This window comes from Rattus rattus, chromosome 12, assembly GCF_011064425.1.
Source record: "Rattus rattus isolate New Zealand chromosome 12, Rrattus_CSIRO_v1, whole genome shotgun sequence".
NCBI classification, from domain to species: Eukaryota; Metazoa; Chordata; class Mammalia; order Rodentia; family Muridae; genus Rattus; species Rattus rattus.
The window spans coordinates 43,924,732-43,951,894 of NC_046165.1; positions in this window are offsets into that span (position 1 = coordinate 43,924,732).

The following is a 27,163-nucleotide window of genomic DNA, read 5'->3' on the forward strand; positions in this document are numbered from 1 at the left end:
AATGTGGATGGAGAAAACACAGCTATCTCTGTCCTTTAAAAAAAAGCATAAAAATTATTCTCCCTGGCAAAGGCAAATCAAGAAGTTCAAAACAACATCATGTCTAAGCATTAAAAATATAAATGAATTCTGCATTCTCAAGCTACCTGATCAGAAGCCAATTCCACATGCCAGCTTTGATTGCGCTGGGAAAAATGATTTTCAGGTACATTGTCTCTGTGTGGTCATTTGTTACTAGGTATAGAGAAAAAGAAGGAAAACCAGTATACATTTGTAAACGAAGGAGAATAGTTAAGTGCAGACTTTCCATGGTTTATGTTTTAAATTCTTTGCAGGGCTAGAAGCAGTTGCTGCTCTGATTCTATTCTACAAAACCTGCTTTGACTAAAGGATTGTAACCTGACTGTATGTAGCATACCAGACAGTCCTCTGTACCTGCTCTGACTTTCCCTGTGATTATAAACTTAAATACCCAGGCATATGAACCAATGTACTTATTTGAGGGAAACCAGGTATATGTTAAGAAGCATGTGCACAGCTAAAACACATTAGAAGGGAGAGCATGGTCTGGATTCTTGGAAGCATGACTTAACAGGACAATTGCTCTCCCTGATTTCTGTACATTTTTTAGCTCAGTGACTGGCCTTTGCTCATCTTTGGAGAATCTCATGCTAACTAACATCTGGTAACCTTGCTGCTTGGTGAAAAAACATTTATAATAATCATAATCACACTATGCACACCATAAAACACAAGCCCGGGTGCGTTTTACTGACATCTTTGGAATAGTCTTAGTATTTGAACATTCAAGTCAGTGATTAACTGTCTTCCTTGAGATGTGAGATTTATTATATCGATGTAGGTAATATGGTTTGCCTTAAGTAATTACTGCAAAAACAATAAATAAAAATTATAATCAGAAGAGCATAGGTTAGGATAAATTAGGTATACAATAAACATAGGTATATCGTGTGAATTATATCTTCATTAAGATATTTTTAAGTGGAGCTTGGGTATGGGTATAGCTCATATATTTTTATATACAAAAAATAAGTGAAATACTAAGTCCAAGCATTTCCTCATGCCTCGTACCTTGAGTGGTTGGATTGGAGCCTAAGTTCTACTCAGCAGTTTACCCTCCTATCAGCTTTGCTCAGCATCAGTGACCCACAGCTGCTTATCTCTCTGTTGCTGGATTATGTCCTGCCAACCATATATAGCCAGCTACCTGCCGGTCAGCCCAAGATAATCAAAGAGAAGGATTTGTGTTGCCTTCTCAAGTCATGCAATATTTCATTTGGCAAGTCTCTTAAAGATTTGATAATCCTACTCCTTACTTTGTGGCTGATAAAATTGGGCTGTGGAGAGGTAAGGAATTCACCTGTCAGCACTCAGTTAGTTAGAGGTGTGGGAGAAGATGGGCTAGTCCTGACTGGATTTTCCTAGGAAATTCTCATTAAGCAAAAAGGAGCATTTCAGTCCATCAGATAGACAGAAACTCTAAGATGGTCCACATCGGATCTTTAGGATAAAAGAAGATATGTCTTTGTTCCTTTAATTATAAAGAATATTCAAATATGGCTAAGTGCTGTTAACTGCATTATAGCTTAGCTCATCCTAACCAATGCAGTCACCACCCTGCTACATGACATCTTCGGAGAAAGGGAGAGAAGTAAGACGAGGGAGTCAGAGTCAAACCGTCCTGCCTCTGAGTTCCATCTCCATCACTTCCTATCTGTGGCCTTAAGAAAGTTACTTAACCTTTCCAGGCCTCGGTTTCCTATAAATTAGAGATGATATTACCATTTGAAAGACACATTATGAAGATTAAATGAGCTAGGATAGACCAAGCGTACCACAAATGCCCTGAAGCTGCCGTGAGCACTCAGTTAAGATTTTTTAATATCACCCTTTGAAACTAGTTCAGATTCCTAGCCCATTGCTCTCTATGGCACTGACCTTATCACATCCCTTGTATTTACAACAGATGGAAATGAAATAACATCATACTGCAAGACCCTTAACCTCTACCATCATGCTCTCCTAACCAGCGCAAACTGTTCATCAGCCCATAAACTAAAACTTTCAATTTCCATCTGTCCTCTGTTACTTAAATTTTAAAGCTAAAAGGACAGAAAAGTCTCTGTATCAGCAAGTATGAAGAAGCATCATTACAATGTCTTAAGGTAAGATACTAGAGTTTCCAGATACGAGATTTCCTAAAATGTTTCTCAATGCATCATTTTACTTTCCTGTACCGGAGTATAACATGGATAGGATTTGTGCCAGATCCTAATTTTAAGTGATGGATTTCATAACGTTTCTATGCCTATTTGAATTATACCTTGCTGCAATTCATCCTCCCACTCTATTGCTCTCTCCACTGGCCTTTGCATCCTCTCTGGATTTTTCCCTTCTTCCCCTAAAATAGTTCTGCCTTCCACATTTTTATTGCATGTGTCCCATTACATCACCTTTTACCCTTGCTTTAAGATCTTTTCCGCCAATTCTGTGATCCTCTAGTTAGTTTCATGATTTAGACATATATACACATGTAAAAAATATATAACTTTAAATGCATGTATCCTAATTACTCTTTTATTGTTGTGAAGAAACACCATGACCAAAGTAACTCATAGATAATTTTTGGAGTCCTGCAGTTCCAGTGGACTAGAGTCCATGACCATGGAGGCAGACAGCACGGCAGCAGGCAGGTAGGCTCGATAATAGAGTAGCAGCTAAAAGCTCACATTCGAATCAGAAGCACAAGAAATAAAAAGATATAAATGGAGAGAGATAAACTGGAATAGCATGCGCTTTTGAAACCTCAAAGCCCACTTGCAGTGATGTGCGTCCTCCAACAAGGTCACACCTCCTAATCCTTCCCAAAGACTTCCACCAACCGCAGACCAAGCATCCAAATGGGGACCATTCTCATCCAAACCACCAAAGTAGATTAGGCATATGAATTTGTCTTTCTGAGTTTGGCTTATTTTACTTAACATGAAGATTTTTCGTTCCACCCTTTTAGTTTGGGGCCCTTAAATGCACTTTATTCTTAGAAAACCTAAACGACATATTTATTTCTTGAGTAATAATGCCCATATTCCAAATAAATCATGGCTAAAATAAGAATGGAAGATGATATCAGTCTCATCTTTCTCAAGTCCTGGTGTTCTATGGATGACAACCAACAGCCAGTTATTATGATAGGAGATAGATCTACAGTTACTGCCAAATTTGTAACATTTTTCTACTTCTAAACCATCCTTAAAGAAAACCCTATCCTAAGTGATGCTGTCTTTAGAAAAATAACCATTCCACCCATATCCATGTTTTCACCAAGACAAAACTGGCAGTTATTGAAATTAGCAAGGATATATTTGATTTGCTCTGCAGCCCTAGTTGTAAAGGGCTTTCTATTTTTGTTCTTCAAATTGTCCTTTGATTGATTTCATGTAACTTTTGACGTATTTACTGTGAACCTCTTTTATGAAGAGTTTCCTGTGATGGTTCAGGACATTATCAGAAGTTGTGGTTATTGGACCTTCACCCTCTAGCCTTTGGTGTGTTTCTATCAATGAGTGAGTCATGAAGTCATCAGTGTTGTTATCCTCAAGCCTACTGACCACCAACATCCTCTACCTCAAAACACAATGGATTCATGAACTTGTAGATGTTAGCTCATCATGATGGTGAGATCTTGGTAGTTGAGTGTGTCTGTGGACCACAGCTCCAGCCAGAGAGCTGGAGCTGCATAGAGCAGCTCAAGAAGCACTTGGATTGGAGACGGAAAGAACAGCCTTTTCTACCTATTCAGTACCCTGGCTGAATCAAATGCCATTCATTTGCTAATACAGGAATGTTGGTGAAGAATAATGGACAGTTCCCATCTCACCCATAGTTGGAAGCAGAGAGAGTGAGAGAGAGAGCTAGAGTGAGAACGAAACCAAGAGAGATTGGGCATGGCTGGCTTTTGAAGCTTCAAAGTCAACCCAAAGTGACACACATTCTCCAAAAAAGCCACATCTCCTTCATTCCCAAGACCGTTTTTACCAACTAGCAACCACACATTCAAACATATAAGCCAATGAAAGGGGCATTTTGCCTCAAACCACTGGACTCACCATCTACCCAAGAAGTCTTCAAATAATTTAATCTAAGCCAACATAAGCTAGTGATGAAATATCAAAGGAGACTGTTCTTGATTGTTTGGTTGGTTGGTTGGTTGGTTTTTTCTGTTTGTTTGTTTGTTTGTTTGTTTGTTTGTTTGTTTGTTTTAGGAAAGAGTGCTGACAGAAGATGAGTATTGCTACCCAGAAAATAGAGAGTGGGTTTAAGAGTTCAATTTGACTGGGTTCAGTCCCCAGCTCGAAAAAAAAGAAAAAAAAAAAAAAAAAGGCAAGAGTTCAATTTGACAATGAAAGATAATGAGTTTGACAATCTTGAAATGTTAGTCATTTGAATGACCTTGCAACTGAGAGCCAAGACTGTTTTGCATGACCCCTTCAGGGTTCTATATTGCATGGACTTCTGTTGTTTTCATTGGCATGACACCTTAATATCAACAGAGTGTAACTCCTCAATACAGCAAGAATCAGAACCTCCCTTACAGTAACTACCGATCCCCTCCCAGTTTCCTCTGTACTGAATATTCTCATCCATGCTTGTACCTTGTAAGTCCATTCTGGAAGGTTTCCACACTGTACCAAATGTTTGTTTTCGTGAATAATTTTGATTATATATTCACAGATTAGATGTTTCCAAACTGAACTATACTTTATTGGTTTCTCCCTGACCCTGTCAAATTTTTATTTATCTTAAGGTAAGGATAGTGTTTAACACAATTTAAAGTAGGCTGCAAATTGCAATGACTAAAGAACCAGTTAATAAGAGGTCACAAGAACCATTTCCTTCAATATACATAATTTCCCCACAAAAGGAAATATGTGATTTTTTCTTGTTAATCTCAAGAATGAAACAAGAACACTGAGAACATAAGCCCAAGAAATGAATCCTTGCTCAGCCTAACCGATTTGTCCCAGAACTATATAGCATGTCTATTAAGCCATGAAAGATGTGGTGCCCTCAGGTAGAGTTAATTTCTTTATTTTTAGTTAGAGATGGTTTTGAGGTGTTTCCAAAGCTGTTCTGTCTGCCTCATGAACTCAAGTGATTCTTTCACTACATATAGAGTAATTGGAACTATAAACACATAACACCACACTTGGTTCAAACATGCTTAAATTAAATATTACAATGAATTAATCTCTGTCTGGAATATAAACCCATACAGATTTCTCCCCAGACCATTGAGGATAGGTAATTATTACATCATTCACAAATTATGGTAGTGCCATAAGTGTTATGGATTGATTCTAATGCTATTAATGTTAATTCTGCTGCCAAAATTACACTGGAACCAGCACGTCTTTCCATAAGACACTGAGGGTTCCTGGCCCCATTTGGATTTGATTAGTGAAATAAAGTTGCTGGTGGCCAAAGGCAGGGCAGGGAGACAGAGGCAAGACTTTATATTTCCCAGGCAAAGGAGCACAAGAGAGGAAGAGTTTTTAGAATCATCATGCCAGGAATGGAATAGGATACAAGCATGAGAGCTGTGTAGACAGTGAACGAGCCACGTGAGAATGGGGAAGATTGGCCCCAGGGGCCACTCCCCTAACTGAGTCTGGTGTAGCAGAGATGAAATATATGTTTTAGTAAGTAATAATTCAGGAATATCAAATGGGAGAGGGTGTTAGCCAAGGGGAGGATTGGAAGTGTTCAGCCATTGAGCTGCTTAAGGCATATTAAAATTAAACCTGCGTATGTATGTGTCTTTCATTTGCAAATCCAGAGCATTTTGGTGAGTGGCAAGAACCCACTGGGGAGTTTAGAGTGGATTAACAAATTACCCCAACACATACTCATGTACCCAGGTGACATGTGAGATTTCAGTCAGGATCTCAGGTTTACTTAATTGGACTTCAAAATTGTAGTTCTGTGACTCTTCCTCACTCAGTCACAAGAGTAAAAAAATCAATGCAATAGTTTCTTTCTTCTCTTTATTCCACCTGTTTCTTTACAAAGTGTCCTTGGATATACATGTTTTTTCTTGGAGGGTCACTCACTGAGCTCAGTTTATTTCTATTAATGATGACTAATCTTTTCTGTTTTTACAACAAATACATTTATTCACCTAGAATGATCACAACAAATATAGAAACAACACACCATTTCTCAATTAAAATACTGTTTCAGAAGTGTTAGTATGTGTTCTGGAGTGGATGAGAGAATGTATGGTTTTGCAAGTTTCAGGAATGCTAAATTAAAAAATTGGTTAACTATTTTAATTAAAGTTCTTCTTAAAGTCAAATTGTAATGTTCACTATGAAACATATAAAAGGGAGTTAACAAATTGAAAATGTATTTTATTTACATATTTCATACATTTCGTAACATGATATTCTTTCCTTAGCCAACTGTCATGTGATTCAGAATTTCTATGTGACACTATAATAGTCTCATGACCTATATAAGAGATGCTTGGTATAATTATTATATTCATTCACACTATTCTCTCTCTCTCTCTCTCTCTCTCTCTCTCTCTCTCTCTCTCTCTCTCTCGTATACACATGGAAAAGATGTGTCTGGCATGCCCACATGGAGCAATGTTGTAGCATATAATATATGTAAAGAGAGTATACTGAAACCAGGAGAAAACACTGAAATTCCTACTCTATGCTGTTCGCCATTGTCCCCTTGAGACGGATTCTCTTACTGAAACTGAAGCTAGGCTAGCAGCCAGCAGGCCCCTAGAGTCCTTCTGTTTCTGACCCCTACTGTGCTAAAGTTACATACACATGTACAGCTAGACCTGGATTTTTAGATAGGTGCTCCAGACTTGAACTCAGGTTCAAGCGCAGCAAGCACTCTTACTTACCGAGCCATCTTTACTTAAGCAGCCTTAGTTCTTTTGAATGTCATATATATATAAGTATCGCATTTACATATTTTTAACTCTCCTTGTGCTCCAACTCCTACCCCTGCCCCCTCTCTTCCTCCAACTTTATGGCTTCCTTAATCACTATTATTATATAATGCAAACATGTATGTATAAATATAACCTGATGAGTCTATTAAGTATTGCTCATGTGTATGTGTGTTTAGGGCTGGCCACTTGAAACTGACAACATATCAAGGGACTTATTAGTGAAGAAGACTTATTTTCCCTCTCTTACGAGTCATCAATTGCCTATAGCTCCTCATCTAGATGTGGGGGTTTGATATTTCCCCCGTTCACATGGGAGTGACAACTGGTGCTTATACCATTTTCCATACCAAAAATTAATTTATTGTCATTGAAAATTTTCTTCAAAATCCCAAATAAATAAAAATAAAAAAATTAATGGAAACAAAAGACAATAGGGTAAAAACAAAAGTGAATGCAGGATAAGGGAAAACAGACACTAAAATATGTACAATATAAAAATGCATTCTAGAAATTCCATCCTAAGCAAAAGCTAAGGTGGCTGAATGTTGTCTCTGAAACCATAACAAGAGAAAACCAATTATTTCTGGATCTATAATGCCTACAAGATTATAATGTAGTATATATATTATACATTTTCCATTCCCAAGTTCTGAAGAATTTTATATTTTTACAGAGGACACCATGGCTATTGAAGAAGACACAGTGTTTTTAACCCCAGTTGCATATTAAAAAGCTATCAAAGGTATGAAAAAAATGTATAGACCCAGTCCCAAACACAGACACTAAGGTGATATTGTGACCACAGTCTTATCAAACATCCTGAATCTATCAGAAATCAGTAACTCCTATTTTCCAGCTTCTTTCTCATAGCCTAGATGAGTGCCTCTGCCTAAGTGCTGTATGTAACTACAGGACAGAACTGAGAAGAGACACACGCACAATTCTGTGGGGTGAGTGGACTCATCCCTCTGCATACCTCAGCCACTGTCTGCAAGAAGGTCTTTCAACAGCCCCATCCTAACAGCTGTATGGACTCCTCTTGGTATGCAAGAGCTCTGTGCATTCATGCTGGCTCTCTTTTGTCTCCCCCATCTCTCTTAAGTCCCCACCTATGAATTGAAAAAAAATACAAAAAAAAAAAAAAAACCAACAACAAAAAACACGTTCTCTCTAAAAGCAAAACAACAACAACAACAACAACTATCCCTGCTAAGATTGTTTGGGCAGTTCTAAATTTTAACTTCACAGTTAACTTTGACAAAGGAACATAGTTGGCCAATTACTTCAAGTATTTAAACAACAACAACCAAAAAAAATGTATTTCCTATTGACTCACTGCTAAACAAGTGAAACGTTTTTTTTAGATAAATAATATTCAAACCTGATGTTCTGGAAGCTTGTGATTTCATTATCTAATAGACATATTCGATAAAGCCAGTGAATATTTACTTGAGAAACTCTCAGCTACAGAAAAACACAACTTAGAAATGAACACTTTCATTTGTAAGCATACTCTCGTCTCTGTAACTCAAAACCATCAGCATTAATTGGTGACAGAATTCTCTACTTCTGAAAGCTATATAAACAAACACAGATGTCAAACAGGAAATAAATTGATAGGGTACACAAAATTATCTCAGTTGCCTCACAAGGTGACACTGAATATATTAAACAAAAGTTGGAAAGAAATTTAATTTACAAATCTCACAAGAGTCTTAGTTTCGTGGTGTAACACTTGTTCTTATGTTATGAATTTCCCTGCAACAAGAAAATACCAACAGAGAGAAATCTTTACAAAATGTTCACACTCTGGCACAAAACAATAAACAGATCAGAATTACCTAATCAATGTTGGAACAAATGTCAAAATAAGAGCACAAATTTGCATTCCTTCCCAGGGTGCTAACAATTCCTTAGTTCTGAAGAAAGAGAAATTGAAGTTTTGTACAGATCTGTTCAAAAAAGGAGAGATCGGTTCAAAAACGGAGAGCAAGATTATGATTGCCTCAGAGAATGGCAGGAGGTCTCACAGCCCAGGGACAATGAGTTCATCTTCACAAACTGCTGTTCTTGGGCAAACATGCTAAGATCCACATGGTTATCGCTTTACAAAGTTACCTTAAGTTCAAAAAGAAAAGGGGGAGGCAGGAGGCAATGGTGAAAAGGAAGGGGAAGATAAAGTGGTGGCTCAATAAAAGGAAGAACTCTGTTGCAATTAGAGACAAAATTGAGTTCCTGACCCCAGGCAAGCTCAGAAAGTCGGCAGTGGACCAATGGATGGCAATGCTGGACAGCTGAAGCTCCCAGAACTTAATGTGAACCAAAATCGCACAGAAAACGTGAGAAACCAGTTTGCTTGGTCATAGGCCTGTAGTTTCTGATTCCATAAGCCTAGAGTGATGATAACCTAGGGTTCATATTTCTTACAAATTCCTAGATGATCATGATCCCTACAGTAAGATTCTATGTCAAAAATGTATGGAACAAACTCCACATGGCTACGCAATCTAGCAAAGTTATAAACTGAGACGGATACTGCACTGAGAGACAGGCAAATAACCTAAATCAGAATTCCAACTTTTCATGTGAGATCACTGGAATTCAAGTATTGGCAACTCTTTTTTAAATAAATAAATGTCCTACTAATTACATTCTCAGGTCTAAAAAAGTCTTTGGGGATGTACAGTATGATGCATCTGTGATTAGATCCACGCCTCAGGTGGAGAGCTCTGTCTTCAAATTTATAGATTGAGAATAATCCTCTAACACTGAAGATAGAGGCCAAGGCATGTGTTATAAAAAAAGAGAAGGTATTTTACAAGAGTCTATATTAGTTACAGTTCTCATTGTTGAAGGAGTATACCTTGGCTCATGGTTTCAAAAGGGGCCCCATGGTTTTGGCCCCAGAGGGAAGAGAGAACATCAGAATTCTCAGTAATGGAAGTGTTGGGTAAAACAGAGCTGACACACACATGTTAGACAGGAACAAGCTGCCAGCAGTGACCTTAGTGATGCCAATTCCTGAAGTTTTTAGAGCCCACCCAAATACCACAACCAATCAGTACATAAGCCTTTGGAGAATGTTCTACGTACAAATTAGAACATTATCAAATAGTGAAATTTTTAACCAAAGTCCTGACATACTTTTTTGATTTTCTAAGTGCTCTTTAATTGCTATTTCCCAATAAGAATGTAAGATTTGGAGAGATTGAACACCCAAAGTTCTAAAACTCTATTACAGCAACTTGTACTATTTCTCTGTATTAACAATCTTTCACTCTTAAAGGTTACTTGCAGCCATATCCAAAATATCTTCTTATAACAATTGGAAAAACAATCATTTTAAAAATCCTAGAAGAGTTATATATGGACGAGAAATCAGGTTGACCCGAAGCAGATGGCCTGGGCAGTCACCAAGGCAACCACCATCAACAGCAAATTTTTATTAGGCAGAGCCATGCCCAAGTTGCTGTGATGATCATCATGAATTCTCTAATGGAACTTGCAGGAAAAGCAAATGTTCGAATTCTGAAAAAAAAAAAAAAAGAGGCTGGGATTAAAGGGGAGAAATGGCTATTCCCTTCATCACTTGTCATTCATAACTGAGAGTACCCAAAGTGGCTGGATTTGGACAGAAATATTTTTTACCACGTATTTCCTGGTCAGTCAAAAATTTCTACCATATGCAAGAAAAAAACAAAAACAAACAAGAAACAAGAAACAACAAGTCAACAAACTAAGTTCCTTAGAGGGAACTTCAAGGAAATTTAAGTTTATCCTTTAAATTTTTAAATTATTTCAGTGAATACATGAATGTATATATCAAACTTTCTTCAAGACATCCAGAATAAAAGATAGTAAGCAAAAGGTTTGGTTGTTTGTTTGGTTGGTTGATTGGGTGGTTGTTTGGTTGTTTGCTTGTTTGTTTGGTTGGTTGGTTGTTTATTTATTTGTTTGTTTGTTTGTTTGGTTGGTTGGTTGGTTGGTTGGTTGGTTGCTTGTTTGTTTGTTTGTTTGTTTGGTTGGTTGGTTGGTTGGTTGGTTGGTTGATTGGTTGGTTGTTTTGTTGTTTTGTTGTTTGGTTATTTGGTTGTTTGGTTGGTTGGATTTTTGTTGTTGATGGTCGGTCGTGGTGGTGGTTTTGTTGGGTTTGTTGGGTTTTATTTGCTTTGTTTTGACTTTTTTGTTTTGTTTTGTTTTGTTTTGTTTTGTTTTGTTTTTTGATAATACAATCTGTGTTCAGTCATTTCAGCTCTAAAGCTCATTGTTTTCTGGCTAAAGCCTTCAGGTAGGACAGTGAAGGCTGTGTTCCTAGTTCAGAAGCAATGGCACTCACTGTCCATTATCTGAACATCAGATGCCTGGTATCATACCACAGCTGAGCATCGCCAAGGCTGGTGAACTTTTTAACGTATGATTGCTATTTTTAAAGATAGCATGATAATGGACATATTTTTCCAAGAACATTAGGATCATAAACTCAGGCAAGTATATACTATTAGAACCATCTTAGCTATTCAGTCACCTAATTGCATCTTATTAAATGTGGGCATCCCAAGGAGAAAATGGATGGATCAAACACACAAGCAGCCTCCATTCTCTTCCCTCTGATATAGTAACTAAATTATCATCTTCCTGCTCCTGAAGAGGGTAAATAGAGCAAGAGGGAGGTTTTAGAACTACAGTTGCCAAAAGTAAAGGACTTATATTACATCATCTAACATATCCAGGTTTTGGATCCCCTTTAGACTGAAGGGAGGATTAGAGAACACGATCTATCATACTTCCTGGTAACTTTATGAGGAGGGTTGATGAGAGAAATGACATACATAGCTTTGTAGAAAACAAGGCTGCAACAATTCCCCAGTGTCTTCTTGGTTGCTATCTTTGCCATTTGCTTATGAGTGTGACTAGTGTAAATCAGCCTTTTTAGACATCCTAGATGCTACCAATTTAGATCCTGAAAAATTTCTGTTATGGGAACTAAGGTGGCATTTTAAGACCACAGCATCTTCAACCTCTTCCTGTAAGATGTTGTGGATGCACCCTTCATGCTGCTGTGACAAGCAAAGCTATCTTCAGACACTACCAAGTAGCCCTTGGGGAGAGTGAGGGCAAATCAGCCTGAATAAAAATGACTTCTCCAGTTAAGGGCAGCAGTTGGAAAAGAAGCATAGAGTCAATGTTGGCTTACAGTTCTGACCACTCATCTGAGCAGGAAATAAGTGAGAAGCCTCCAATCTATCTGTCTTTAAGTCTTAGTGTTATAGGGTATGAAGTGGAATCATCAAAAATAGCAGGTGACCTCTTCACTCAGGTGCTTTGTATTTGAGAAAGACAAAGACTGTGACAAAGAGAAAATCACATCTCTGAAATGCTTTCATCTCCAAGCAGACTTCAAGATGATAACCTCATTAAAAAGTCATTCTCTGCCTCCTTGCCTCCCTCGCTCCCATCTTGTACTCTCTCCCTTGCTGTCACCCTCCCAGGGCCGTGTATCCTTTTGACTCAATAGATTACTTTGGCCCTCAATAAATTAGTATAAGGAAAACAATATTTAAAAGCACAGCTTTGCTGAAAGGATTTCCAAGGGATCCTATGGAAGAGAGAGTATCTTGAATAGATTGTTGTTTTAAACTGAATTCATGATGCTATTCCGTTTTCAACCTCATAGTCTAGAGAGGAGCATTTCAAAGATAAACTATCTTGATATTTTCATTTCAAAGACAGGTAATAAGTGGAATACAACAATTTCCAGGGAACTCCAGACAGGCGTAATCTAGTTTATGCAACCAGTCACTATTCTGAGACCCCTGAAAGAGCCTTGCTTTACAGTCCATGTGAGATGCTGCAGAATTTGTGGTGACGGCGCTGCCTGCACAGTAGAGATGAATGGCCTGATTAATAAATTCAGAGGAAGCGGATAAGAGGGGAGGACAAGGTGAAATGCAGAACTCAAATGAAAAGATAAAATAGGTAAAGGGAAACACAGGGAGGTGGGGGTGAGGGGGGTCGAGGCAGGTGCAATGCTCGCGTTCCACTTACAGATGCACTGTTTCTCAGAAAATGTGATTGCGAAAATATGAGATATTGTCTTCCCCCTAAAATATATTGCTCCTCCCTCTCATAGCTTATTTTACAGGGAACAAATGTCCTTAAGATATACAACGCTGATCTTCTCAGACTGCTGCTGCTGGGGGGAGGCATGTCTTTTGGAGTCAGCAACAAGAAAGTTTCCCTGTGCCACGGGACCCCAGTGAGATAGGAAGGGAGAAGCTGTCCCAACACTCTGAAGTGGATGAGAAAATTGAAGATTAAACAGCACGGCCTGTGCTCTGGAACTGGTGGTTAATTTAATCAGATACTCCTGTGGTTCATGGTCTTAATGAGAAAAAAAGCAAAGTCCCTTGATGGTGAAAGTTACTTAAAAAAATGAGTATATGCCTGGAAATGAAGGGAAAAGGCGTTTCATAGGAGGGGAAAATGGATAGAAAGGTTGTGACAGAGCTTCAAGAAAATTTAAGAGCCTCGGGATCTTTAATGTTTGTGCAGTTTCTTAGAGTATTACCAAATACGGATTCAACAATTCATGTGTGTCCATGGGTGTGTGTCTATGTGTGTGTCTCTGTGTGTATGCATATATATAACACAACAATAATAATCAAATAAGGAAAAAGAAACTATCAATTTGAGAGGAAGTAGAAACATTGGGGAGGGCTTATGGAAGGGGTTGGCAGAAGAAAGAGAAGGGGAGAAGAGATATTTTAATTAAGACATATTTGTAAAAATGAATGAAAAATATATCCACATAGTGCTCTAGCTTGAAAGAGAATGGGACATACCCTTGTGAACCGCTCTATCTGAGTTCCCAGCAAGAGCAGCAGTCCCCTACATTGTCCTGAAATATTGAGGAAATGAAACAAAAAAAAAAAAACAAAAACAAAAAAAAAAACAAAAGCAAATTCCTGTGTTTCTAGCCACCCGGGACAACAGCTTCTCTCTACAGTGTCTTTCATAGTCCTTCTACTCCTACTTCCTTCAGGCTTTGGCTGCTGTCCTGTCAATCAAGACTCCCCAACATTTGACCCATCACCTTCTGTCATGTCTGTGTATAAGAGATGGCACTTACAATAGAGAACTGTCTGAGATGCGAACAGTGAACGCCTTGGTCATAACCGTGCCCCAGAACCTGTAAAGAACAGATCTCTTCTGACCTGTTTTCCTCTGGGGGCTCCCTGGCCTCTAACCTCCAGTCAAAGTCTTACAGAGTCCCAAATAGAAAAGTACCATTAACAACCAAGTGTTACAGTGTATCAGCAATACCACAATGAAAAGACAACCGATCTGATATTCAGGGTCAACAAGGATCCCCAAGCTGAGTGCCTTAAGCCAGGCCCTTGGGTGAGCTTCTCTCCTCTGTCTTTCTTGAGAAAGGAATGAAATACAGAATCATGTTGCCCCTATGCTCATTAGATAGACTTGAACAGTAGAACTGCCTTGAAGAGCTATCTACAGAGACAAAGGCCACACCAAACAAACCAGATTTTCCTTTAACTTGAACCAGACAGACTCCGTGTTAAAGTCCCTTCTGTGACTTCAGCTGTGGAGTACAATATGTAACTGTCCTTTTGATAGTGATGATTTCTTGGATGTCCTGTAACAAATTTACCATTGACTTGATACTTTAGCCAGGAAGATATAAGTGCCAAATCAAAGTATAAAAAATGAAATGCTGGCAAGTATCTATGTATGCTGACTCTCAACCAGGGATTCATTTAATAAAACTGAATAACTGTCCCTAAACACTCACAGAACTAAAGGTCTTCGGACTCATATATAACATCAACAATGCAATCTGGCCCAAAACCTTGCACTTCTAAAATACATAAGACAATAACAGAATCTGTTAGGTGCACAAGATGACCTGAGTTACGTTACCTTCATTTTCTCACTGAAAATGATCCTTGAAAGATCTGGCATTTTACCCTATTTGGAGGCTAACAAGTCAGCCTGTCCACATTATCATGAACACACATGGAAGATATAAAACTCCTGGATCAATGACAAAGATCTTTGTTACTCACAGCAGTAAAAGCAGCCACAGTATTAGCATTCAGTAGCCACAATTTCCTTGTCAGTTCCCCATGTGCTATCATTTACAGGGAGACTAGAAGAGGACAGAAGGAATATATACACACACAGTTGGCTGAGTTATAAGAGAGGACTTGCGATTAAGGGAATGTAGTTCTTTATGAGTGGAAATTTACCAAGACTGTTCATTGCTCTAGAAAGATGGTCACACATATCAAGAGAGGCATGCTTTACTGACACTGCCAAAAGCCAATGCAGTTAGCATGCACACACACACACACACACACACACACACACACACACACACACACACACACACACACACCCTTGCAAGTCATACAGGAACTTAGACAGAGTGTCTTCTGGAAGTACCCTCTCTCCTTTCTGTTTTCTTTGCTTCTGGAAAACAATTTTATAAATATTTACTTTTCACTCTGAAAAATCTTCCTCAATTGAGGCTGGAATTAAATCCAATAATTAATTAAAGCTATTGTGAACCAGACTCTAGGCAGTAAAATGAGGTTACACTGAAAGGTTGACCGTAGTCACACTTTCCAACATTGGTCACAACCCAAGTAACTGAAAAAAGGTCCCATAAACCAACAGGGTCTTCCTGAAAAAATAATTTTTAAGACTTTAGAAGAACTCTCCATTTCATATGCAGTATTGCTATAAGTACAGCATAATATATTTATAACTACAGATTCCATACTGGCCCATAATGAAAATCATGAAACTTTTTGTTATCTAATAATCCAGTACAAGTTGACTGAGTCTCTTCACATCACTGAGGAGAAATACCCTGTGTTATTCATGATTTTCCAAGGAAATAAGGACAGAAGTATTTTAGGAGGGGTACTGCCACGTATGGTTGTGAGGAAATTGTCAAGGCCTATGAGCTACCACCTGTAAGCAGCAAGCCCATGAGAAGACTATAATTTGAATGTCTGGGAGTTAGGAGAGTCAAGGATGCAGACTCCAGACCTGCTTAGGAGGTGAGAAGCAGGAAGACCAAGGATGGGAGAAACCATGTCCCCATAGCAAGTAGTCAGGCAGAGAGCTAGCAAAACCTCCCTTTCTCCATCTACTCAAACTTGAGTAAGTTCCACCCCATATGGAAGAGAACCAGCTAAATCTCTCCCTGGGAAAAACTCTGCTATCTTTCATAAACATCCTCACAGACACCCCCCAGAAATAGAGTTTAGCCAGCTACATGGGCATCTGTGAATCAGTCAAGTCAACACATACAACTAACGCTTGTATATCTGTCAATGGAAGCACCTGCTCTGTGAGAAAGAAATTAACAAACACATCTGGACCAGCACATACCTGCTGACTGTCCTGGGTAGCCTACCCTAAATGATGACACAGGCCCACTTTCATATCTGCCATTTAAAAAAAAAATCGTATACATGCTTGCCTCAGTTATGTCAAATCAATAGAAAGAGCTTAGATAAAACGTGATTGACTCAGACAATGAACTAGAACAGTGCAAGTGCGCTCATTGGATTAGCATGCATGGAAATAGCATGCATGGAAATGCTTGAGCCTCAGCAGCAGTGCTGACTGCAGAGGCAGCATAGAGATGCCGTACACGAGCTCTGCTACCATTTCTGCAGAATCAGCAACCATGAATTATAACACTTGTGATTCTTAATTTCCACATAGAAGTAAAAAGCTAAGTATGCATAGAAGAAAACAACAGTATCCGAGTGGAGCTTCTTTTAGTGATGGGGAAGGAAATGATACAAGGAGGAAGCACCATCTAGATTAGTAGTTATTCCTTTTTTAAAGGAGACATGGAAATATCTGAAGCAAATGGATACTTTGTGATGTTGTTAGGCATTAAATCGGGTATGGAGTTGACTGTCTCTATTATTTTCTGTGTTTTTCACCTGTTTGAGATATTTCATAATTTAGACTAGTCTTTAAAACAAAATAGGAATATTTATTTAGTCCCAGAAGTCTGTCACTATGCACTCCTCAAGTTTATCTAATCCACTTGCACATGAAAATCTTTGGGGAGAAAGAGGCGTAATTTGACTAAAAGCAGAATGTCATAGAATTTGAGCTCTCTAGGGAAATAACACACTATAGCTGCCTCAGTCATTAGTCAATGGGGAATCACTTGATTTCATTCATCTTAGGCCAATGTGTTGAAACAACTACAAAGTCTAGCACTCTGGGACTCTATTGTGGGACCATGGCAGCCCTGCAAGTCTTCAAGAATATGAACTAATTAATGGACCAAGATCACCAATAGCTAATTTTCTTACCTCTATAAGAACATCTTGGGAAATATCCTCATTTAATAGCTAACTAATCAGAGCCATATTAAGTCAACTATGTAAATTATAAGTTAAAAAAATATAAGTTAACTATATAAGTTAAAACATTTATTTTTAACCATCTCTGACTTCAGCTGAAATAATAATTCAATTAGGTAGATATCATTTGTGGTTGGTCAAACCCAAAGAATGTCCTGTAGGCACAAGCCAATTCTGATCAGTTCTTTAATGCTGCATTCTCTGATCAATCGTGTAGAAAGTCTCCTGTCTTCAGACCTATTGAAGTTTATATTAAACTTACTCTGTTTCCACATGTGTGACTAGCAAATATTAGATGTGCATTCTTTTAATCAATAGTGTATGCCTATTTAAAATACCATTTGCAGCCTGCATTGTATCTAGAATGATCTTTTCAGAGGTATAGAAAATATTTTTATTAACTATTTTTGTAATGCACCAGTCAAGTTTGATTTTAAAATGAAGTGATGTTAGCCAAGAATCTCAGATTAGATATGTCACAGGCCCTGCAGGAATACCTGTTATTGTTGTTTTGCTAAGTGGGTGTATATTCACAGATTATAGTCCACATGAGAGAAGCTTCTTTCCACAATGGACAGAAGACTCAGAATTAGTCAAAGTACAGTTGGGTGCCCAGACCTAAATATGACATCTATCACATAGTGAATCCTAGGGCTCAGGGACCATGGCAAATAAAGGGTAGAAAGATTTTGAGAGCCAGAGGTGAGCGAGAAATTCTGGAAATGGTGTTCTCTATACCTGACAAGATTATTGCACTAATGAACTGTACTTGAGTTCACAAGACGTGCACAAGATCAAGCCTAGATTCTACTACATTTCTCCATTTGTCCTATATCTGAGCATGAACATCTATTTGCTGTCAATTATGTCAAGCATATTCTGTTTTCTTGGATTTGGGATCTTTACTTGCTTCCTTGTTATAGGATGGTTAAGGGACTCTGGAGCTAAGATAACATTTCAGAATTAATTCAGATTTTTTACTGAAATGATGACCTAAAACAATCACATTCCACCCCTAATACAAAATGGGGTACAGAGCTGAGCAAAGAATTTTCAGCTGAGGATTATTGAACGGCTGAGAAGTGCCTAAAGAAATGTTCAACATCATTAGCCATCATGGAAATGCAAATCAAAACAACCCTAAAATTCTAACTCACATCAGTCAAAATGGCTAAGATCAGAAACTCAGATGACAACAGATGCTGGACAGGATGTGGAAAAAGAGGAACACTCTTCCATTGTTGGTGGGATTGCAAGTTGGTATAACCACTCTGGAAATCAGTCTGGTATTTCCTCAGAAAATTGGACATAGTACTACCTGAGGACCCAGCTATACCTCTCCTGGGCATATACCCAAAAGATTCTCCAACATATAACAAAGACATATGCTCCACTATGTTCATAGCAGCTTTATTTATAATAGCCAGAAGCTGGAAAGAACCCAGATGTCCCTCAACAGAGGAATGGATACAGAAAATGTGTTACATCTACACAATGGAGTACTACTCAGCTATCAAAAACAATGACTTTGTGAAATTCATAGGCAAATGGATGAAACTAGAAAATATCATCCTGAGTGAGGTACCCCAATCACAAAGAAACACACATGGTGTGCACTCACTGATAAGAGGATATTAGCCCCAAAGCTTGGATAACCCAAGATACAATCCACAGATCACATGAAGCTCAAGAAGGACGACCAAAGTGCGGATGCTTCAGTCCTTCTTAAAAGGGGGAACAAAAAAAATTCGTAGGAGGAGATATGGAGACAAAGTTTGGAGCAGAGACTGAAGAAATGGCCATTCAGTGTCTGCCCCACCTGGGGATCCAGTCACAAAACCCAGACAATATTGCTGATGCCAAAAAGTGCATGCTGACAGGAGCCTGATATAGCTGTTTCCTGAGAGACTTTGCCAGAGCCTGACATTTACAGAGGCAGATGCTTGCAGCCAACCATTGAACTGAGAACATAATCTCCATTGGAGGAGTTAGAGAAAGGATTTAAGGAGCTGTAGGGGTTTGCAACCCCACAAGAACAATAATACCAACCAACCAGAGCTCCTAGGGACTAAACCACCATCCAAAGAGTATACATGGATAGACCTGTGGCTCCAGCTGCATATGTAGCAGAGGATGGCCTTGTTGGGCATCAGTGGGAGGAGAAGCCCTTGGTCCTGCCAAGGCTGGATCCCCCCAGTGTAGGGGAATATCAGGGCTGGGAGTCAGGAAGGGGTGTGTGTGTGGGGGGGGGGGAACACCCTCATAGAAGAAGGGGTGGGAGGATGGGATAGGGTTTATGGACTGGAAACCGGGAAAGGAGATAATATTTGAAATGTAAGAAAAATCCAATAAAAAAATAATTCTATTTGATAGAAGAATAATTCTAAAATAAATAATAATTCAAAATTAAAGAATGTTGCTTCAAAACAACATTGGAAGTTTAAAAATTGAGTATGAATTAAAGTATAGCACATTGATAGGTTGGAATATTACACAGCCATTAAAGAATATCTTGCAGATAAACAATAATATGGAAGACATCCATATTATATTGATTTAATAGAGAACAATATATAGAGAATATAGATAGACTATATGTAGAATTTTTGTGTGTATACAATGAAGCTACATTAGAAAAGATTGTTATATGCTAATCAAAACATTACATATAGTTAAAATTATACTTATAATCACTGTAATTTATCCACTACTCATGAAATATATATGATTTTATTTTATACATTTATATAAACTACTGAGCAATTATTATGCCATGGTTAAAGGAAAGAACTAGAGGAAAGACTTAGTTAGTGGCAAACATTTGGGTATGTGACCCACTCTGCCATGCAAGTACCCATCAGCTATCTAGAAATCAAGAGGATAGGATTGTGTCAAGATTGTTCAATGACTCCTGCTCAGGTTGCTGCAGGGTTTCCTTCTTAATATTCCTAAGCCCTTAAACATTAACTCAACTAAACAGAGCAGTTTGCTGTTATTAGTCTTTCATAAATTAGAGAGATTTATTTTGGGAAAGCAATAAATAAGCAAGCCCTAAAACTTATGCACACGTTAAATATGCTTAAGAGGATGAATGATTCAATTTCTAGTATATTGGTGTGTTTATATGTATGCACTAAATCTTATGAGTAAGTATAACAAAATTACTACTGATAATTATCCCTTATTAGGGAATAGTATACTTTGTATCTTTTCATGTACTTTGTACAGGTTTAATAATATTAAAAGTTTTCTATATCAAATATTTATTAGTATGAAATTTATGGTATATTTTTTTAAAGAACAAGACTCTCCTGCTCCTCTCCTCCTCCCCCTAATCCTCCTCCTCCCCTTCCTCCTCCTCCTTCTCATTCGAGTCCTTTTCCTCCTCTTCCTCCCTTTTCTTCTATCAGCTCTGAATGAACTCGGGAAGTAAACAGGCTGTGGGGTAAAAATAAATTTTCTGCTGTTGGATCCCTAGAAGAGGATTCATTGATCAGAATCTTGTAGGCTGGAGGCCTTGAGTAAAAAGCCTAATCCGAAATGCAGCCCCATGTGTGTGGTTCCCTAATGGCTATCCTCGTTTGTAGTGATACTACTTGAAGCTAGAAAACAGGGTGGGAAGTGCAAAAGGAACTCATTAGTCCTTATTAATTAAACAGGATTAAACTAAATCCTATTTATCCATGAAGCAAATGGGTAAGTCACCCAAAAATGGTAGCTTTTTTTTGGTCTCTCAACTGGATCTATTTTAACATCTTTACTAGTGTTGAATGGGACATTGTGCGTTTAAAACAGAATACCGCCAAAGAGTGTCAAAGTATCAAATTAGTTTTTAACTGGTGGTTGTTGCAAAAGGCCCCTATCTCTGGTTCAACTAGTTTGGGTTATCTTTTCACATAAAAGGTACCACTTCTTCCGCCCTTGTGTTACAATGAAGACAATTTAAAGTGTACATATGAATAAGATAGATTAATAAATTAGTATTTTAGGAAACAATATTTGAGAGCTCTACCTGTAAATAATAGATAAACCAAAAATTTAGATATAGAGCATGGGTTAGATTATGAATGCTGATCAAAGTAATTGGTAAGAGTTGCTGGGCAGCATCGCACAGCTGACATTTGCCTTATTAGGTAGGCTCTTTAGACCACAAAGAGTGGTCCTGCTAATCCCTGTGAGTGGGTCCTTTCCCTTGTCCTTTTATAAAGGAGGGGACTGAGGCTTATGTAGAGAATTCCCTGCTTTATTTATGCTGCAGCAGAACACCCAAAGCTGGGTATTTTGTGAATGTGAATGTGAATGTGATTGTGAAGGGGAGGTTAAAAAACGCTTAAGAAACAGGAATAGGGGCTGCCGCAGAGAGCAGGGGAAGCTACTTAAAACCTAACTGGTTTTAACTTAAAACCTGTGCTTATGAGGGGATTTACTGACAGAAATAAAATCCAGAATTGCATGCTTAATGTCAATCTCGTTTACAGTCTTGATAATATAAGTGAAGGGCGACCAGTGTAGAGCAGATGGCCAGAAGCAAGGTTTATAGATAGCAATTACTCGCATCTGAGGAATGGACATTCTGTAGGGACAACACGCACAGCTGGGGTCTTCAGAATCCTCTCTAGTGACTTCCATGTGGCAGTCAGCACTGGCGAAAAACGTGCCCTTTGGTTTTCAAAAGAAGAATCTGCTTGATTTGGTGTGCTGGTTGTTGATGCACAATAACCTCCTGATAGTAACATCGTTTCGGTGACTTGGCAAATCGGGAGGGCCAGTGGCAAAGTTCCTTTTTCAGTTTTCTCACTCAATGTTTGGTTTTGCTTTGGAAAACTGGAAATGTTTGATCAAGCACTGTGATGTACGTGCAGCATTTGGTACCCACATCAGAAACAAAATAGAAAATGCAGGCTAACCATTTGGGGAACCTCTTTCTTGTACTGCCACACCCAGCAGAATGTTAAGACAGGATTTATTTATTCCATGAAGTTAAAGGATTGCCTTAATGGTGGAACACAGCACAGTGGCACCTGGAGAGGTATCACTGTGACAGCTCCACAGGAGAGAAGTTAGCCAAGCAACACTAGAGGCTATACTGCCAGACAAAGAAAGAATTCAGTTGGTGACATTGGAGGTGGCTTGTGTAAGGCAGGTAGGGTGAGTGGGGAGACTGAGGTCTATGGATTTCCTAAAAGTTGGGTAATTTGAACTCCTTATAATTTTTGGAATGTAAGTACTATTTCTAGGTACTTTGTATCTGGTTCTTGGGAGGTGTAGGCATATAACTAGAACCCTGAGAAGAGGTTCCCTGGTATCAGGAGAGTCACCTGGTTTAACTAATAACTTGCAGGCAATGGAGAGTGTGGTCTACAAGGTTAAATCAAAGTTCAAGAAATTTCTGTGGTTCCACAGAATGTTTAATTAGCCTAAAGGAATTCAGGAAGACTTCGAAGAAGAAATCTGAGTATGAAGTCTTACTTGATGTATAGAACTTTGAAACATTTTGTTTTCCAGAGAAGGGTATATTCCCTGCCCCACTGAATATTTGTATGTCTGTACCTGTAACCAAGACTGCTTCTCTGAGGCAAATTAGAAGAAATACTTGAAGCATAATGTGGGCATCAGCTCTGATGTAGCCTGGATGGAGAACATCAGAACACTGCCGATGGAAGAACTGTTAAGAAAGAGCATCGTCACCACAGCCTCAACTTGCTGGTCTGCACATAACAGCTACAGAGTGAAAAATGTGTCTTCACAACGAAGACATGCTAATCCCTGATGGTGTCGGATGATTGGCTTGGGCACCAATGGCAAACCTGATGCCATACCAGAAAAGAAGATCATAGGAGGAATGGCACCAGCAAAACAGGAGAAGAGGAAGCCTTCCCCAGGAGAACACAGATTCTACAAGACACAGACCAATCCCTTTGTAAGACTTTCAGAGATCAGGAGGCTCCTAGACCTCACCAAAGCCAAGAAACCAACCTTGCTGAAGCCATTAGGAAGCTGTATGTCCCTGAGAACTGTCTCTCCCTGAGCTCAAAATGAAGATGGGCTTGGTCCCACCTCTGGTGCGGAAAGAGAGGACATGTAAACATCCTAGCTTCCGATCATTGGGTAAAGCACAGGAACTTATGTCTGACTCATCAAATTCTGTGTCTGATTAGGAAAGAACACACATCTTGAGTCTACCATGAACAAAACCAGTGACTCGGGCCAGTACCCCTCATGTAATCCATTCCAAATTTAAGATGAGTTAAGGTGGCTGTTGGTGGGGGAGGGAATCACTGGCAGTCAGGCTTCCTCTTGGCATGCAAACAATTATAAAATGTATCAAATATCCCAATGTTTTAGGAGAGCTGACTGGAAAAATTAAAGAAATTACCTCGGCATAGATATGAAGTCCATTATTCACAGGACCCTCAGTGATAACAAAATGAAACCTTTTCTTCTGAAGTCAAAGGCAAGGCGAGGATGCTCACATTCACCATTTCCATGTAGCACGGTGCTGGATGAGCAATCAGACAAGAGAGGGGAATTGTTATTAAAAAGGTATCTATTCCCAGATCTGGACATTTGTTCAAAAGAATCGAGAACAGGACACCCCTTCCTTCGTATGTTGTAGCTTATTCACAGTAAAGAGTCGGAAACATCCTAAGTGTCTACCAAGGTTAAATGGATAAAGAAAATACAGAATTGCATACCAGATCTATTATTCCTAAACAAGAAGGGAATCCTGCTATCTTCCATGACATGAATGGAGCTGAGGGACTCTGTGCTGAGTAAAATAAGCATTGCATGTATAGTACACTCTGACATAGTCTAGTTCACAGGGAAAAAAGTCAGGTGATGACTGCTTACAGTTTCAAATAATGGAAAAGATAAAGTTTTGAAATCATCAGCCACACAAGACCAGAAACGCTAGAAATTTGCTGGGTAGCACTATACACAGCATCAATTCTGATCATAGACTTAGATTTTAAGAGAACTCTCGAGTATCTTGCTGCCGTTATTTACCATACTAAAAGAGAAAGGGGGAAAGGTGCTATCTCCTTGAACGCTTTCTGTCTAACATTAAACCAAAATGTCTGTGGCCTCCATTAGAGAAATATTTAACTTTCTGCTTACACATCTGCAGCTCCACTTGGCGTTCTGCTGACTGTGGCAAGGATGACTGCAAGCCGTGCTTAATCCAGGATGGGACTATCTATCACTTAGTTTTCAGAGATCCAGGGTTGTTTCCTGATGTCAACAGCACCTGACATACATTGCTGACATCCCAGCCACTAAAGGGAAGGGTGCCATAATGCTGGAGTCCAGGCAAGGAGCCTGCTTTTCTAAAGATGAGAGGAGGAAAAAAATCACACAGGAGCCACGTTTGTAACATTACAGCAAACACAGATCAGTTTTAACTCCAGTCACAAGGAATCCATCAGACCAACCCAAAATAAGGAAAATGTTTTGGCTTAACTGGCTCAGAAAAAAAGCCTCAGACATAAAGGACAACAGAAATTATAGCTACCGATGACTTTTGAGCCACTAGAGAAAATTAAAATATTCCATTTAGAGTTTCAGAGGTAGATAGCTTTATATAGATTATATAATTGCATATGATTAATAATAACCATTAATAAGAAAGCATCTTCATTATCAGGAAATCAGTGTTGACTCTCCAAGAGTGAAACATCTTAATGGCTACAATTTATGTTCAAATGGGTTATAAAAAAACTACATATTTGCATATATAAAGATAAAGAATAGCAAGTTAAAATTGATTAACATGAAAGATTAAAACCTGTTAGATGTAGGTAGCTATTATATTATTCTTTCCCCTCTGCCATACTTTATCACGTTTTTTAAGTACTAAAAGCAAAACAGAGAAATGATTTAAAACATTACCTAGAGATACCAAGATAATTTTTCAATAACATAGAGGAAAATCTAGGGAATTCCACCAAATTAAGCACAATAGGGCTGTGACGTTTATCTCCTCCCGAGGATTGCTTAGTGGGCTCTTCAGAGTGTGTGCCCAGATATTATGGTACGTAGCATACCTGGATGCACTAAGGTTCGACATCTGGAGCACCTTCTGATTTGACAACAATAGAGAGAACTAAAGACTGCACAAACATTTGCAATCAGAAGCTAAGAACCCCAGGAAGGAATAAAAACAACTTCTAAGCCAAAGAATAGAAGGCTTAGGAGCCAGGTATCTCTCTGCCTGAGTTCTGTTTCCAGATATGCTCCAAAGGGCCCTTTACATGACAGTGAGCCCTTCCGCACTCCCCTTCCTGGAAATAAAAATCTGCTTCTATACACTGACTGCATTCACTTCCCTTAACAAATGCATCCGTTCTCTAGGATGCACAACTTTGCACCTCCTGTAAATAAGTTTGATAGGAATCATTAAGAATTTTCTCCATTCAATCATCAGATTCTCACTCAGCTTCTGATGCTAGAAGAATTCCCACGGTGTCCCTGGGTCCCTGCTCAGGGAGGAGCAGGTGCAACACAGGAACAAATTTGAACTTGGCTGCGATTATTCAGATCCCGGGAGTGACAGCTTTCTAATCTGCATACAATGAATCCAGCAAGTGTTCTCTGTTGGGAACTGCAGTCCTTCTCGAAGAGGAGGCTGCTCATTAATAGGAAGTAGATATTAAAGATTTTTGTATCATTTAATTCCAATTTTACAAAACAGAGAAAGCGTGTTTTCTCAATAAGGACACTTTTGTGGCAGAGACTAATTTTTACTGAAAAAGAGTTCCTTTATCTTGTCTTACATAAGTTCTGTTAGTAATATTGTTTTAAAATCATTATTTTGAACAAACTTAATATGATGCTTTCACAGACATTAGAACTATTCGACCAAGCTCTGAGAAATGTCCGTGTAGTCAGACGTGATTTTATAACAGCTACAAGGTGCAGTTTGGGAACTCTTGAACTTCTTTACCACTCATTCCCTTGTTCTCCCATTCCTGTATTGCACGTCTCTTCCACCACATGCCTACTTGAAAGCCAAGTAGGTGAAGATGGTGATTCTTCAAACCAATGCTGCTATGGCACTTTTCACAATTACTAAGTCAAGTTTTCACTAATCTGAGGGTCTTAGACCTTGTGAATACCGAAAATCACGTATGTACAAATGGCATGAAAATGGAAACAAAACTCTCTGGAGAAGAAATGGGAGAATTGAGATGGAGAAAGGGTAGAAAGTGGGAAGGTGAGGGATGTGCTCAGGGCTCAGTATGTATTTCCATGAAAATGGCTTTATGTAATCTTGTTCAATATTACTTTCTTTGTACTAACAGAAGCAAATCAGGATTTCTTTTTCAAATCTGACAAGAATCAACATCTGTTTCTACCTCCATAATCACATTTTCTCTCTTTATCCTCTGAGTTCATGTTTTGTTTTCTTTTGTTTTGCTTTGTTTTAAGACCAAAGCCTACCTGGACGTCAAACTGCAAAATTTCAGAGTCTTAAACATTCTTTCTAGACCATAAAAACAAGACAAGGCAAACTTTCCCTGGTATAAGGTGTTCTTAATTAGCTAATATTTAATTCATCTGAGAAATTAAAGTCCTAATGAAATATTCAAGTGCTACTTTACATCTTAGGAAAATTGTTTGTATCTTTTAAACTTTGAGACAAACCAAACCTCATTTCTCAGGACCAGGTACAGATACACTGAATCTTGAGACTCATCAGAGGCCTGAACATAGGCTCAATCTTGGCTCAACTGTACTCCTTTCCATTGAT